Below are 3,163 nucleotides of genomic sequence, written 5' to 3'. Positions count from 1 at the left end.
ATAAGCAAATCAAAACTTTTCTTTTTTTAAAACATGAAACAACATAACATTCGAATCTACAAGAAAACAAACACACATTTAAAGCCCATAAAAGCCTTCGTTCTAAAACATTCACAAGACTCATTACAACTTTCCAAAACAAAACAAATCTAAGATCAATCAAAAGTCATAAGCAAACCAAATTATTTCAATGTGAATAAACCCATAAAACTACCACATGTAGCAAACTCATAAAACCTCACAATGTAAGATCACATACAAAACCTCTCTAGCATAAGTAAAACTCACGGCACCACTTCCAAATCACCTTCATTCTTTAAAAAAAATAACCATAAGAAAAGAAAAGGAAAAGACTATTCGATCTCTTCAACACAAACTCGATAGAAACATTGAAATCCACAAATATATGCTACTTTACATGCTAACGGAAGAAAATTCATTTATAGTAACATAAATTAGTTTCCAACATTAGACACTGCTCACATATAAAAAGGAAGATTGCATGCAATTGACGTTAACCCTTATCATTTCATTAGCATACAAAGAGACTAAAAAAAATTAACGTAGATTGTAGAAAATTCATCAAAGAGAAAGCTCATCTCAAGCACATTTTAATGCTACCCAATTTAATGCAAGAAATTATACACCTTACGTATCAAAACGAATACCAATTCTGTAATTCTAAAACATGCTTTCCACCCACCCAACTTGCTTTAACTCAACTCTAAACTCAATGCAACTAAGAAAAAGAAGTTTGATGGAAACTCAATCTATCTCAGGACTCAAAAGATTCTCTATCACAAAAAGATTAAGAGCCATTATATGCATGTATTTTTTTTAACTTCCCAAAAAAAAAAAAAGAAAGTAAAGATATAGTTTCAAGAAGAAAAACTCATGTATATGTATGTACTTAACTGTAATAGAGAGCCAAGACAAGGAATTGATATTCAGCCAGGAAAACATGAATCAAACTATAGAGTGCTTTTATCTTATTGATATTATATCTATCTCTCCACTAGTCATTCATGAAAGGCAATATTTATGGCACAAATAATTTTTTACAAAAAAAAAAAAAAAAAAAAAACCCATAAATCGATAGCATAGAATATACATAATGTCAGAGTTTCATGTACTTGTGACGCTTCCAACATTGCCAGAATTTATTACATGCTAGAGCACAACCTCAAATATGAGTTTTCTAAGTGTCACGTTTCAACAATCATACCCATATTGATACGGTTATGAAGCAATTGTCACTTATCCAAAGTTGTGAGACAATATGACATGCCACCTCATTTGATTGGAAATAAATATTGCAATAAGCATAATCAGTACCGGCCTTTCCAAGGCATATATTGATAAGTGTCATGAAAGAAAAGTGGATCTCAACATAATGTTTGCAGGAAGTTTAAACTTTGTAAAGAAAATATGATCTCAAGTTTTCTTCTTTATGCTAAGTTTTCTTTTTCATGCTCAAATAACTTCAAAACAACAATGTTTCCCCTTTGGAAAGCCTTAGCAAAGAAGAGCAACTCGTGCTTGAAACTCTATTTCAAAAAGTATATATATAAATCATGCTTTTATGTACTCATGTAAATGCTTGAATCACGACAAACTTTATCCAACGATCTATATCCAACATTCCAATGAAGAACATGAAAGATGGTATATAAAACTTTCATGCCAAGTACATTCTTAAAGCTTTAGACAATATTTGGATGGAATCAACAAGTATGCCCATAAATCTCATAAATAAGAACCACTCAAGGGAGCCACTCTTCCTTCTCTTTTTAAAATTTCATGTGCAAACCTCTAGGTGATATATTAGCAACACTTCATATAAAGGATGTCGTCGTACGAAGCTCCAATGTATATCAAACAATTTTGGTCTCTTGCCAACGACATTCATAAACAACTTGGCGTACAACCCTTATAAAGTCATATAAAATGAGCTGGCATGAAAATCAAGTTTTATACACTTGATCAAACTCAACCGATTAATTTCTCAAAAGAGGAAAGAAAAGAGGCTTCACACATAAATACCTTCACAACATAAGCAAAATACCTCTATGCATTAACTTGGCATATACTGATAATCACGAAACGGGATGAGTTAAGTCACCCAAACAAACTATCAAACCTCACATAGCACAACACCAAATATATCCATGATATCAAATTCCACCAATATATGCGAACGACATAGAATGGAGTTATCTACTCGCTATACGCTTCATGTTAGGCTCTACTTACAACAAATTTTGTTAACCAAGAAAAGCTCATTCAATATGAAATCCAGAATATGATCTTACCAAAAGCTTTAAAGTGAAGCAATGAGCAATGAAAACATGAGATTTCACATAAGCACAAAGTATCACTTCATGCTATCTCTTTATCAAATCAAGACATGAGGTTAAACATTCATGGTACCAATAAAAAAAAATCAAATATTTCTCCTCAAGTGGCATTCCACCAAACATTTAATATGCAGAGTTTACAAAATTATATAAAATTAGTTAACATGAAAACTATGATTCAGACACTTGCTTGATTCAACCCAACTAATCAACCGTCACCAAACTATTCAAAATCTATGCAATAGCCATCTCAACAATACCCACATATGAAGCAAAAAAAAAATGAAATTTAAGCAAGATTGATTCACAGATTTTGTAGAGAATAGTAAGCTCATTCTCAGATTTTGCCAAGAAACCTAAAATGCCATTACTCTTTTCATCATAAAGGCAATGGGATCAAGTAGATGCAGCAAAAAGGAAATCAGATAAAGAAGAAAGAAGAATGAGGAAAAGAAGCAAAGGAGAAAGAAGAAGAAGAAAGGAAAAAGCTCACCTTGCAAAGGGGAGTAGATCTATACGTCGGGATCGATCCGAAGAGAGAGAGATCGGGGTCAGTCCATGCGGCTTCGGGCTCGATCTGGAGGTCAGACGGGAGAGGGAGGCGTCGAGATCGATCCAGGCGGTGTCGGAATCGGGTGGCTGCCGTTGGGATCGGGTGGCTGCCATCGTGGTCGGTCTCCCCTAGCTCACGCGAGGGAGGGAGAGGGAGCTGGAGACCCTCGGGCTCCTTCCTATTTCTGCGACTAAGAGGGGGATCAGAGAGGGAGAGGGGAGCTCGGGTGAGAGGGGGAGGCGAAAACAGAGAA

This window comes from Dendrobium catenatum, unplaced genomic scaffold (assembly GCF_001605985.2).
Source record: "Dendrobium catenatum unplaced genomic scaffold, ASM160598v2 fragScaff_scaffold_370, whole genome shotgun sequence".
Lineage (NCBI taxonomy): Eukaryota > Viridiplantae > Streptophyta > Magnoliopsida > Asparagales > Orchidaceae > Dendrobium > Dendrobium catenatum.
Note: the sequence above shows the minus strand (reverse complement) of the source record.